A 13,764-nucleotide genomic window follows, 5' to 3' on the forward strand; every position below is an offset into this window, starting at 1 on the left:
GGCCGTACACACACTTGAATGAGAGTATCAAAATCACTATATATTTTTTCTATAGCTACAAAATTATACCAAAAAGATATTGTCTGTTTAAAGAAAAATACTTTAATTTTAAAATTCGGAGAAATATATAAATAACAAGTACTTACTCGAATTCCTTCCTACAACTTCTCAAGATTGCTATACGGCATGTCCAGTTTGACGAGGAACTCCGTATGAAACTCATGGGGTAAACATGTCATGTGAAAATCTTCCCAATGTAGTAATCTAAGTTTTCGAGACAGATATTTGAGACTTGGTGGAAATTTTAATCTGTAGCCATTATGGTAGTAATCACTTAAATCTTCGTATAAGCTTTGCCTTTGATCAATACAATAGATATTTAAGGATTGAAGATTAGACATTCCCCTACTTTGATCGATACCATACACTTTTACGAATTGAAGATTAGACATCCCGCTGAAGGCTCCCTCACTTATATTTGTTTCTTCTTCGATCTCAAGTAAGTTGAGATCTATGCCTAAAACATTTTTACTACCCTGAAAACAAAATAAGAGTAGGAATCAAATGAATTCAATTGGAGTAGAGCATGAGTACTTCACAAATCTCTTTAACATCAAACAAAAACTGACGTTGCCCAGACTCTTGAAGGCATTGTTTGCGAACAATTTCTTTACCTAGCTGTACTAGTAAATTATGCATTTCTATCATTCCAATCAAGTGAATAGATATGAGAGATTTCTCAACTAATACACGAAGCCTTTGCCTTATGTCCGAGAATTTCTTTGCGAGAATCTCTTCCAATATCTGACCATTGTGTTCACCGTTGAAAAGGCAGGAAATATGAAGAAATAAATCTTTATCTTTGTCATCTAAGGCATCATAGCTGAACCTCAAAATACTTTGAATATCAGCATCAAGGTGAGTCTTTAACCTTGGTAGGGCCTCTTTCCACTCTCGCTTGGACCATCCATGGAAATAAGAACCCATAACCTTTAGTCATAAAGGGAGTGTACCAACAAGGTTTGTAACTTCCCATGCAAGCTTCTCGAACCCATCATATGGGGAATGTTGACCAAAGTCATACATTCAAAATATTTGAAGTGCCTCGGAAGCTGGTGGAAAATTCACCTTGTAAATATGGTTGATCCCATGTGTCTTCAAAAGTCTTAGATCATGTGTTGTGATGAAAATCCTACTGCCAGGACCAAACCATCCAGTCTCTCTCGCCAAGGCATCTAATTGTCCTAAACCATTCACATCATCAAGAATGACCAGCACTTTCTTGTCTTTTAACCTTTCTTGTGCGACTCCTAAATGAGGAATTTTCATATCCTTGTTGTTGCAAGTGTAGCTTCAAATGGTAGTCATCTGAACAAGGTCTCGAATAGCATCTTCTTATATTCTCCATAATTGTGCTAAATTGAAATTGATGACAGTATTTGTGAAAGAGAAATCTTGTTATGGTGCTCTTACCAATCCCTGACGGACCCCAAACTCCTATCATCCTTACACTATCCGAATCTAGGCATAACAATGATTCCAAATTCTCCATGTGACTTCTCATCCCAACTAAAAAATCCAAATCATGTGATGGCGACAAATAGTTCAAAATGGTTGAAATATCGGTGGCAATTTTTTCAATCATGGCTGCTTCATTATTCCTAAGAAAAGGATAGAACACAGAACATCCACTCAATGGTTGCCAAAAACCTTGTTTCTGTATAAATGTTTTCTTATCATTTACGTGATGGAGGCTTAGCCTTATATACATACAATGAATCAATATTAAACCTAGATACATTAGGGAAATAACCAAACTATACATAAGTTATTTCCTAATTGCACAATAGACCCCCATATATCCCAATACCCCCCTCAAGATGGAGTGTGGAGGTCCCGAATACCCATCTTGAACATAAACTCCTGAAACTCTTTGCGTCCGAGAGCCTTGGTAAGAATGTCAGCGAGTTGAATTGTAGTAGACACATATGTGGGAGCAATGACACCGCGAACAATCTCATCACGAATGAAGTGACAATCCGATTCAACATGCTTTGTACGCTCATGAAAAACCGGATTCTTGAATCGCCGATTGATTGTCACAATGTAAAGGAACAGGCGCAGAACAATCCACACCAAGAGCAGTAAGTAACTCCCGCAGCCATAAGATCTCACAAACGGTATCCCCTATGGCTCGATATTCAGCCTCACACGATGATCTAGAGACCACATCCTGCTTCCGTGTCTTCCAAGAGATAGGAGAGCCGCCGAGTTGGATAAACCATGCGGTAAGAGAATGTCTAGAAAGCGGGCAGCCTTGATAATCGGAGTCACACCAAGCTACGAGGCAAAGATCGAGACCAGCCCGGAGTAGAATGCCTTGACCCGGATTAGTTTTAAGATAACAAACAACTCAAACCGCCGCATCCCAATGGTCCTTCTTCGGAGCATGCATAAACTGTGAAAGAATATGTATAGCATAGGAGAGTTCCAGACGAGTAACACTAAGATAAATAAGCCTACCAACAAGCCGGCGATAACGAAACGGATCCGGTAAAGTATCACCACCCGCCAATGCCAATTTATGATCCTGTTCAATAGGATGAGAAACTGGCTTTGCTCCCAACAAACCGGTATCGGAGATGATATCAAGTATATATTTGCGTTGAGACAAGTACATACCAGAAGAGTTTCTTGCAACTTCGATACCCAGAAAATACTTGGAGATGCCAAGATCCTTCATATGAAAGCATGAACCCAAGTATGTCTTAAAATCATTAATAACCTTCGTAGAGCTTCCAGTAATAATAAGATCGTCAACGTATACCAGAACGTGTAAACGTGTATCCTTGGCAGCGAATGTGAAGAGAGAGTAGTCTTTGACACATTGTTAAAAACCATACTCTTTAAGTGCAGTGGAGAGTTTAGTGAACCAACACCGAGGAGCTTGCTTTAATCCATAAAGAGACTTGTGTAGACGGCATACTTGAGATTTATCATCAGTACGAAAACCCGGAGGAAATCTAATAAACACTTCTTCCTCTAAATCCCCATGGAGAAAAGCATTATGCACATCCATCTGGTGCACTTCCCAATCACGGGCAACCGCAACCTCCAAAAATGACCGGACCGTAGTCATTTTACACACTGGTGCAAATGTCTCGGTGTAATCTAAACCTTCGGTTTGATTATTACCAAGAACAACAAGATGAGCCTTATATCTCTCCAACGTACCATCGGACCTATACTTCAATGTAAACACCCATTTACATCCAAGAGCTTTCTTTCCTGGAGGTAATGTCTCAACAGTCCAAGTCCCATTCTCTTCTAGAGCATTAATCTCTCCACGGACTGCCTCACGCCAATTTTCATCTTTGACAGCTTCATCATACGTACGAGGAATCACACCCGCCGTAATTGCTGCAAGAAACGCACGGTGATGATCCGAGAATTGAGAGCAATTAACATACGTATCAATGGGATACCATGACGAGTCGACAAAGTCACTATCGGAGCCAATGTGAGTCGTATTGGTAGCATATCCGTGTAACCGTGTATTAGGGAATTTTTGACGACAGCCTCTTCCCATAGGAGCCTCATGCTCATCCGAATCAGAAATAGAATCCTCAAGAGATTCAATAGAAAATTCAAGAGTTAACGGATCCAAGGCCGCAGGTGAAGAAGAAGAAGAAGCCGTACTCTCCGGTGTAGACTGTGTAGAAACCACCGGAGGCGAAGTAGTATGTTCCCGAACTGGAGAATGAACCGGAGTTGCCCTTAACTCAATGTTATCATCCAATAGGGGAGTCGTATGTTGAACCAAAGTCTGGTCCAAAAAATCATCCTCATCATCGTGAAGAGGAGTAGTCGGAGAAGGCTGGCATGATGGTGTAGACGAGACCGAGGGAGCAGTAGCAAATGGAAACTCCGTCTCAATAAAGACAACATCTCTTGATGTTGAAATAACACCGCTTTCAAGGTCATATACCTTCCAGCCCTTCTTACCAAAAGGATATCCAAGAAAAACAGACTTGTTACCTCTAGTAGCAAATTTATCACCGCCATGTCGTTGATTATGTGCATAGCATAAGCAACCAAAATTTTTTAAATGATCCATAGGTGGTGCTTGTTGATAGAGAATCTCAAAGGGAGTCTTGCCATGAAGAAGCTTCGTTGGTGTACGGTTTATTAGGTATCCCGCCGTGAGAACACAAAAACTCCAAAACTCAATTGGTATATTAGATTGAAACCGTAAAGCGCGAGCAACATTGAGGATATGTCGATGCTTTCGCTCTACTCGTCCATTTTGTTGTGGAGTTCCAACACACGAAGTCTCATGTATGATACCCTTTTCTTTAAAAAATATCCCGAGACTTAGAAATTCAGACCCATTATCACTCCGGATAGTCTTAACTTTCTTTTCAAATTGCCGTTCCACCAAAGCAACAAAATCACGTAGAGTAGCAGCCGTTTGGGACTTGGTGGGCAGCAAATAAATCCATACAGCATGTTGGGGTCGGATTTCATCCCATAGCACCGAGCCGAACTTCGAACGCCTCAGGGAACTTCTGAAGACACCTTGGTGCAAACTGCCATTCACCTCGGGTCAGACTGTCATTCACCTCGGGTCAGATTGCCATTCACCTCGGGTCATTGCATTGGTGGCCTCGGGGAACACCCGTAGTCTGCTCGGGGTCTGTCAGCAGGCTTGTGAACCCGAGCCGGCTCCCTTCAAGTGCCCGAGCCGGTTCACTTCGGGAAACCGAGCCGGTTCGTGTCGAGACCCCCGAGCTGGCTCTTTCCGCGAACCCGAGCCGCTTTTCCTCGGGAGCCTAGGCCATGCCTCTCTTGTCCCCGAGCCGGTTGCACAAGTTCTCCGAGGCGAAGTCTTCATCATCACCCGAAGCAAAGACTTAGTAAATATTCTTCTTTAAAAGGTATCATTTCCAAGCAAGTTATCATTTCCGAAAAAGAAGGATCATTTCCGATAAACTCGGAAATGATAAGGAAGAATCGCGAAGGATCAACTCAAATCAGGAAATCTTCCGAAAACTCCGAAGAATAAGGAAATTGTTCTAATCCACGATATCCTGGCCGACTTCAAGATAAATGGAAATCTTCCGAGAATATCGCTGGAGAGGCGGTTTATCATCCCTATATAAAGAGATTCAAGGCTCAAACGAGAGGGCAGACAATATCGCTCTAGAATCTACACTACGCAAAGCTCTCACAGCACAAACACCTTTTTCTTTTATGATCAAACTCTTGTACGATCAAAAATACTCTTTTCATCAATAATATCAAGAACACCATCTTTGGTTACAAATCGTTTCTGTTGTTCTTTGAGAATTCACGAATATCGTATCCCTAAAATAAAACCCTAGACAAATCTCGATTGTGTTAGTTTCGACTTCCACAGTTTGGCGCCGTCTGTGGGGAATACTTTAGAATTCTCTTACCCTAAGAACGCAAGACTCGAATACCAGAGAGGATGGTGAACGAAGATGACCGTCAGGCACCACCAGCCGGAGGAGGGAACCCTAACCCTCCGAACCCTCCTTCTAGCGCCACTCAAACCGATCCGACGATCATAGCAACTCTAGCCGAACTAAAAGATCTAATGGTTAAATTCCAAAAGAAAGCTGACGACCAAGAGAAAGCCAACAAAACCTTGGCGCAGCGAGTCGATGAAATCGCAACACGCGGGTAACAAAAAACCACACGTTTCCAGACTCGGCCGCCACGAGCTCGGAGGGACTTGCCCGGCATCAACCCAACGAGACTCACGTTCGCGACACCAACCGGCAACACCAGAGTCGCAACCCGAGCCGACCCTGCCAGACACGAAAACCGAGATGATCCCACCGAGCCGGACGCAGTGGATTTGACGGACGAGCCAGATGATCTGCAAGATGAGCGTACCCGAGCCGGAGCTAACTCCGCCGAGCGAACAGATCTCACTGACGATGAAGAAACTGAGGAAAACATAAGGTGGGCCGAAGAATCCGAAAGAGAAGACGAGCTAAGCAAAATCCGAGCCTCTCTAGCCAAGGCGGAAGCTGATATGAAGCTCGTCAAAACCCAGATACATAGCGTTTCATCCTCCGCACCGAACATCGACCGAATTTTGGAAGAATCTCGGAATACGCCTTTCACCAAAAGAATTTCCGAAACGACGATGTCCAATCTGGGAAAGTTCAAAATCGACTCTTACAACGGATCAACCGATCCAAAGTGCCACATTAAATCGTTCGTGATATCCGTGGCCCGAGCCAGGTTCAAACCCGGGGAAAAGGATGCAGGTCTGTGCCTACTGTTCGTGGAACACCTCAAAGGACCCGCATTAGAATGGTTTTCAAGATTGGAACGAAACTCGATTGATAGTTTCGACGAGCTGTCGACATTGTTCCTCAAACAATACTCCGTGCTCATCGACCCCGGAACTTCCGACGCGGATCTGTGGTCTTTGTCTCAACAGCCCACCGAGCCATTAAGGGATTTCCTCAAGACCTTCAAATCGACGCTAGCCAAGGTCGAAGGAATTACTGATGTAGCAGCTCTCTCGGCTTTGAAGAAAGCTCTCTGGTACAAGTCAGAATTCAGGAAAGAGTTAAACCTGTCCAAACCAACAACAATTCGCGACGCGCTGCATCGAGCCTCGGATTTCGTCGCCCACGAAGAAGAAATGGCGCTACTAGCAAAGAGGCACGAGCCAACAAAACAGGCGCCCCGAACCGAGAAAACCGAGAAAGCCCAAGCGACACCTTCGGTCCAGAAGAAAACGCGTGAGAGCGGTACGTATACGCATCACGAAGGGCGCAATTTCTCAGGATACCATAGCTACCAGATTGACACGCCCCGAGGCCGTGGCCGCGGCAGAGGCCGAGGCCGTGGGCGAGGAAGAGAGTCCTTTACTTGGACAAGGGATCAGCCACCGAGCAATGATCAAGAATATTGCGAACACCACAAAATTTTCGGCCATCATACCTCGAGATGCCGAAGCCTCGGAGCCAAGTTAGCAACCAAATTCCTAGCTGGAGAGCTCGGGACAAACGTTACTCTTAAGGACCTCAAGCCAGAACCGGAGCCCGAGCAGACCAACCTAGGAAGAGACCCCGAACCAAGGAACCAGGAGTCTCAGAAAAGAACTCGGGGGTCGGAAGACGAAGACCGAGATGGTACGCGGCAGAAGGTTCTTACCATAATGGGTGGATCGCCATACTGTCCTGACACCGTAGCGGCAATCAAAGCTTATCAACGCCGAGCCGAGACGCCTAGCAACTGGACAAGACGCTTCGATCGACCTAACGACGTGATCACATTCGAAGAAAGCGAGACAAACGGGCTCGACATGCCTCATAACGATCCAATCATCGTCACATTAGCGATAGGAGACCATGATATTTACCGAGTATTAATTGACACCGGCAGCACCATTGACGTGATCTTTCGCGAAACGCTCCAACGAATAAACATCGACATGTCGCAGGTGATTCCGACCCCGAGGCCTGTCCTCGGATTTTCAGGGGAAACTTTGATGACGCTTGGAACCATCCAACTACCAGTCCGAGCCGGCGGGGTAACAAAGATAGTCAACTTCTCAGTCACCGACCGACCTACCATCTACAACGTCATAATGGGAACCCCGTGGTTAAATCTAATGCGAGCTGTCGCATCAACATATCATCTGTGTGTCAAATTCCCAACCCCTAATGGCGTGAAAACGATATGGGGCAGTCAGAAAAATTCTCGGATGTGTTTCATGGCAGCGCACAAACTCCGAAACCCCGTCACTGAAGCGAAGGCTGAAACCGATCACAAGAAATCGAAACTTGGCCGGAGTGAAGAGAAGGCTATATCTAAACAGTTATAGCAATTACAGATCGAGGAGGAGCGCGAGGAGAAGAAGCCTACCTCGGATCCTGTAATCTCCATTAGCCTCGACGACGAACGGCCTGAACGATGCGTGGAAATTGGCAGCGACTTAACCGAGGAAATCAAGACCGAGCTCATCTCATTCCTCAAAGAGAACATCAACACCTTCGCCTGGTCGGCTGAAGATCTACCTGGAGTAAGCATCGACGTAATCTGCCACGAGCTGAATGTTGATCCATCTTTCAAGCCCATCAAGCAGAAGCGAAGAAAATTGGGCCGGGATCGCGCAGATGCCGTGAACGCCGAAGTTGAAAAGCTCCTGAAGATCGGCTCGATCTCTGAGGCAAGGTATCCGGACTGGTTAGCAAATCCTGTCGTGGTTAAAAAGAAGAACGGCAAGTGGAGAGTCTGCGTCGATTTCACCGATCTGAACAAAGCTTGCCCTAAAGACAGTTTTCCGCTCCCACATATCGATCGTTTAGTGGAAGCAACCGCGGGAAATAAGTTGCTATCGTTCATGGACGCTTTCGCAGGATACAATCAGATTCTCATGCACCCCGACGATCGCGAGAAGACAGCATTCATCACAGACCGAGGTATCTACTGTTACAAAGTCATGCCTTTCGGACTCAAGAATGCTGGCGCAACGTATCAACGGCTCGTCAACAGGATGTTCTCCGAGCAGCTCGGGAAGACGATGGAAGTTTATATCGACGACATGTTAGTCAAATCCCTTGAGGAAAGCGATCACATAGCCCATCTGCGCGACTGTTTTCGCCAGCTCAACAAGCATAACATGAAGCTCAATCCGGTAAGCATAACGGGAGAATTCTTGGGATATCTCGTAACTCACCGAGGCATCGAAGCAAACCCGAAGCAAATCGATGCTCTACTAAACATGCCCTCACCACAGAACAAGCGCGAAGTCCAACGTCTCACCGGGAGAGTCGCAGCCTTGAACCGATTCATCTCGCGGTCCACTGACAAATGCCTAGCTTTCTACGATACTCTGCGCGGGAACAAGAAATTCGAATGGACCGATCGCTGCGAAGAAGCTTTCCAGGAACTGAAGAAGTATTTGGCTAATCCACCGGTGTTAGCAAAACCAGTCCCGGGCGAGCCGTTATTCCTGTACATCGCAGTCTCTGATACGGCTATAAGCGGAGTCATAGTCAGGGAAGACAGAGGGGAGCAGAAGCCGATATTTTATGTCTCGCAAACTTTCACCGACGCGGAAACACGCTACCCGCAAACTGAAAAGCTCGCCCTCGCCGTAGTAATGTCAGCTCGGAAGCTACGGCCATATTTCCAGTCTCACTCAATTGTCGTCATGGCGCCCGTATCACTCCGAACCATCTTGCACAGTCCGAGCCAATCAGGACGCCTAGCTAAGTGGGCAGTAGAACTCAGCGAGTATGACATCGAATACAGGAACAAAACGTGCGCGAAATCTCAAGTCCTGGCCGATTTTATTATCGAGCTGCCAACGGAGAACGTCCGAGAAGAGTCACCCAACGCTGTTTGGACCCTCCACGTCGACGGCTCATCCTCAAAACAAGGTTCTGGCGTCGGAATCCGCCTCGCATCACCAGAGGGTGAAATCCTTGAACAATCCTTTCGGCTAAATTTCGACGCGACTAACAACGTTGCTGAGTACGAAGCGCTGATAGCAGGACTTAAGCTGGCTCGGGGACTTAAGATCAATAAGCTGCGAGCCTTTTGCGACTCCCAGCTCGTGGCTAATCAATTCAATGGAGAATACGCAGCTCGCGACGAACGAATGGAAGCGTATCTTGCTCTCACGCAAGACTTGGCGAAACAGTTCGGGGAGTTTGAGTTAACCAGAATCCCACGAGGTGAGAACACGTCGGCCGATGCCTTAGCGGCTCTAGCTTCAACCTCCGACCCAAACCTGAAGAGAATCATACCGGTTGAGTTCATCGAAAAGCCGAGCATTGAAGATAATAGCAAGGATCAAGTTCTAACAGCTCGGGAGACAGAAGAGCCGGAAGAAATGGACATCGAACAGCTAGACCAGCAAATTACGGACGCAACCGAGCCCGAATACGGAAGCGACGCCAAATGGATCGGAGCCATCCGAAGCTACATCGCCGACGGAGAAGTTCCTACCGAAAAATGGGCAGCTCGGAAGCTTAAGGCCAAAGCAGCTCGATATACTTTGATCGACGGAGAACTCTTTAAATGGCGATTTTCCGGTCCCCTCCTTATCTGTGTCGAAGGAAATGAAGCTCGGAGAGTCATGGAAGAAGTACACGGCGGATCTTGTGGTAACCATTCTGGCGGAAGAGCCCTGGCTATAAAGATCAAACGCCACGGATATTTTTGGCCGACGATGGTCAAAGACTGCGAGAAATTTTCTCAACGATGTGATAAATGCCAGAGGCACGCACCAACCATTCATCAACCCGCCGAGCTCCTCTCTTCTATAACTTCGCCTTATCCATTCATGCGATGGTCCATGGACATCATCGGACCTCTACACAACTCCAAGCAGAAGAAACTCGTCCTCGTACTGACAGACTATTTCTCCAAATGGATCGAGGCGGACTCTTACGCCAGCATCAAAGATGCGCAGGTCGAAAACTTCGTCTGGAAGAACATCATATGCCGCCATGGGATACCTTACGAGATCGTTACAGACAACGGATCGCAGTTTATTTCGGCTCGGTTCGAAGGATTCTGCGAGAAATGGGGAATTCGCCTCAGCAAATCCACGCCTCGGTACCCTCAGGGAAACGGTCAAGCCGAAGCAGCCAACAAGACGATTCTCGACGGAATAAAAAAGCGCCTCGACGCGAAGAAAGGCCGCTGGGCCGACGAATTGGAAGGAGTACTATGGTCACACAAAACCACGCCGCGGCGGGCCAAGGGAGAAACACCTTTCGCCCTCGTCTACGGTACGGAGTGTGTGATTCCCACCGAAGCCGAGATCCCGGGACTGAGAAGACGTTTTCTCCCCGAGCAGGAAAATTCCAACACTCAAATGATGCTGGACGAGCTGGACTTAATTGACGAGAGAAGAGATTCAGCTTTGATCCGTATGCAGAACTATCAGAATGCAACGGCTCGGTACTACAATTCTCACGTGAAGCATCGCCGTTTCCACGAAGGAGAGCTCGTACTGCGCAAAGTTTTCCAGAATACCGCCGAGCAGAACGCAGGTAAGCTCGGTACGTATTGGGAGGGACCTTACACGATCGCAAAGGTAATCCGTCCCGGCGTCTACGAACTCATCAACATGAACGGCAAAGCGGTACCTAGATCCTGGAACGCAATGCACCTAAGGAAATATTACCGCTAAAAACCTAAGGTACGCATGTACTTGAACTACGGGGTGGCTTGATCCCTGAAAAGGGTACGTAGGCAGCTCGTCCTCGGACAAGTTCAGCTACCCCCCCTAATTAAAAAAAGGGAGGGAGTGGGTCCGTATACATATATACTCCCACTAAATTTTTCAAATTCTCTAAGTTTTTACTCTTCAGATTATCAATCTTATCCACCTCGGATATTTTAACGGTCATCTTATCGACCTATAAAGCTAAAAAGTTCGTTCGGACGATGGCCATGTCCTCGGACGGAAAAAACTCTTTTCACCTCCTCGGTTACAGCGCGCTATATAAACAGTCGAGACGATTCGGTCGGAGATATCTTGCCATAAAGAAATTGTCTTCAGAAAACCCAGTCGACTTCGACACTGGTACCCCAGTTCGCTTCTAAGCACTGGTATCGACTATATCAGCTCGGGTCGCAACCGATAAAGATTAGTCACATATAACCAAAACCCAGTTACCTTAACACTGGTAAACGATCTTTTTCACTTTCAGTTCGGAAGTTGAAATGGTTCGGGAGAAATTAACTTTTTGTGGTCACACTTACAAAACCCAGTTATCTTAACACTGGTTCACTATTCCGAAAGATAAACTTCTACTGAACCAAAACTCATTCTTACCAAAACCCAATTACGTTGACATCGGTGTATAATTCAGTTCGGAGGTTAAAACTTTTGAATTGACACTGGCGCACGATTCTTTTCGTTTTCGGCTCGGAAGTTAATACTATTGGGAAGAAATAACTTCTCGACGGGCATGTCATAAACCCAGTTACTCAACACTGGTATCGAATTCAAGAAACATGCATTCAGATGGATAAAGCCGTCCAGGCATAAGTTTTACAAAAGAGATAAAAAAAAAAACAAAACAGAAGAAAAAGGAGTTTTAGAGACGCCTCGGGCTTATTCGTCTCGCTCCTCGGCATGCGTCGCCGCAGGATCCAGGAACGTTCCTGCTTGATCGGTAACTCCGATTTCGGTCGCGTCGCCTTCCACCGACCTATTTCCGAGGCTATCATGAGCGGAGTCGGGTGATACCAGAGGAACCTTCAAAGTTCCGAGCAGTTCAACCGCAAGCCGAGAATACTCCGCTTCGGCGTCCCCGAACTCTTCTTTCCATGCCTCTACCTCCTTCTTCTCATCCTCGATCGACTTTCCCCCTTCGAGCTCGGCGATCAGCTCGGCGTTTGCTTTGGCCTGGGAGAAGTACATGTAACGATCGGCAACTTGGTCAAACTGTTCCAGTTTCGCCTCGATCGTCCCGATCTGCTTGGCGAACTCCTCAGTAACCGCCCTTTTCGCAGCTTTCCTGGCTCGGGCTACCTCGACCTCCCGAAGAGACTTCTCCTCGGCGAGCAGGCGTTTGAGGCGCTCGACCTCTGCTTCGGTTTTTTGCCGAATTCGAGCATTCTCCTTGGCCTCTTTCTGCCTCGCCTCTTGCTCAGCTGCGACAAGGGCCTCCGCATTTTCTCTCGCCGTAGTCGCCTCGGCTATTCTCCTCTCCGATTCCGCACGGGCTATTTCAAGCCGCTCGTTGGCGGCTTCGTGCTGACGGTTCACGGATTCGTAAGAACGAACCAGCGTGTTCATTGAGGAGAAAGCCTGGGGATAAAATAACATGTTAGGAACGGAAAAGAACTTCGAAACAAGGGGTTCAACAAAAAATCATTACCTTCAGAAAGTTAGCCGAAGTCTCGGCGTATCTCTCCGCCTCGGCCAGATTCTCAGGGGCCGTCAACAACGGCCATGCACACGAAGCAACAAGGTTGGCCGAAGCCACCTTGTCCTTGTAAATCGGTCGAGAGCTGCCGTGATCGCTCTTCGACCTCTTCCTCCTATCGGTAGAGTGGTCGCCCCGAGGACGTTTTCCCTAAGACTTGGCCTGTCTACCAGCAGCCAAGCCAACCACAACCTCGGTGTGTTCGGCCTCGGGAGCTCGAACTCCACTGTCCCTAGCTGGGACATCGTCGACCGCTTCGGGAGGAACCGAAGCAACCGCTACATCAACCTCGGATCCTTCGGGGCCCTCAACCACTTTGGGCCTGCCGGACGCCTCGGGAAGATCAGACGCCTCGGGCCTTCTAGACCCCTCGGTCAAAGGTTTGAAGGCCGCCTCGAGAGCTCTTTTCTGCTCGTCCGCTTCCTTCTCGGCAGCCTTTTTCTCCCTTAGCGTCATCTTCGCTTTTTGCATCTCCATATAGCCGCTTAGTCGGAAATCCGAAGAGGATGACGATGATGAACAGGACACGCCTCGGAGTAATCTCAGCGCTTTCTCAACTCTTTTGAGCGTAAAATGTTTGGTCTAGTTACACTTTCGGGAAGCCAACTCCTCGTGAATTTCTAAGAGATCTTCGGGGATGAGCTCGAGGAACGCCGGGTTACGATCTGAAAACGAGAACAAAACTGGTTAGAATAAATCGATCAAATCATGACAGAAAGAAAAACTCAAACGCTTCGGGTAAACTACCGATTTTGCCCCATTTTGCAACAATCTTATCAAGGCATCCCTCGGGGACGGAGTCCTCATCGATCGCAACGAA

Source organism: Arabidopsis lyrata (assembly GCF_000004255.2).
Source record: "Arabidopsis lyrata subsp. lyrata unplaced genomic scaffold ARALYscaffold_3, whole genome shotgun sequence".
NCBI lineage: Eukaryota > Viridiplantae > Streptophyta > Magnoliopsida > Brassicales > Brassicaceae > Arabidopsis > Arabidopsis lyrata.